We start from the raw sequence: 955 nt of genomic DNA, 5'->3' as shown, positions 1-955 counted from the left end.
CGGACACTCAGGGTCAGGGTAAATTCCAATATATATCTGGTGACATCTCGGGTGCTATTAGAGATAGCGCAATAGATCAAAGTGCATTGTCTGTAGGAGACACTGGCGCATGAACCTGTGCAGCGGGAACGACCTCGGACCACCAGGGGCCGAGAAAACGACCGTCTCATGGGGCCGGACGCTCAGGGTCAGTGAAAAATCCAATATATATCTGGTGATATCTCGGGTGCTATTAGAGATAGCGCAATAAACCAAAGTGAATTATCTGCAGGAGGCCCTGGCGCATGAATTTGTGCAACGGGAACGACCTCGGACCACCAGGGGCCGAGAAAACCACAGTCTCATGGGGCCGGACACTCAGGGTCAGGGAAAAATCCATTATATATCTGGTGATATATCGGGTACCATTAGAGATAGCGCGATAAATCAAAGTGCATTGTCTGCAGGAGGCCCTGACGCATGAATCTGTGCAGCGGGAACGACCTCGGACCACCAGGGCCGAGAGAACCACAGTCTCATGGGGCCGAGATCTCAGGGTCAGGCAAAAATCCAATATATATCTGGTGATATCTCGGGTGCTATTACAAATAGCGCTATAAATCAAAGTGCATTGTCTGTAGGAGGCCCTGGCGCATGAATCTGTGCAGCGGGAACGACCTCGGACCACCAGGGGCCGAAAAAACCACAGTCTCATGGGGCCGGACACTCAGGGTCAGGGTAAAATCCAATATATATCTGGTGATATCTCGGGTGCTATTACAGATAGCGCAATAAATCAAAGTGCATTGTCTGTAGGAGGCCCTGGCGCATGAATCTGTGCAGCGGGAACGACCTCGGACCACCAGGGGCCGAGAAAACCACAGTCTCATGGAGCCGGACACTCAGGGTCAGGGGAAAATCCAATATATATCTGGTGATATCTCGGGTGCTATTACAGATAGCGCAATAAATCAAA

Source organism: Nomia melanderi, unplaced genomic scaffold (genome assembly GCF_051020985.1).
Source record: "Nomia melanderi isolate GNS246 unplaced genomic scaffold, iyNomMela1 scaffold0014, whole genome shotgun sequence".
NCBI classification, from domain to species: Eukaryota; Metazoa; Arthropoda; class Insecta; order Hymenoptera; family Halictidae; genus Nomia; species Nomia melanderi.
The sequence above is the reverse complement of the archived record's forward strand: the minus strand, read 5'-3'. Positions refer to the sequence as shown.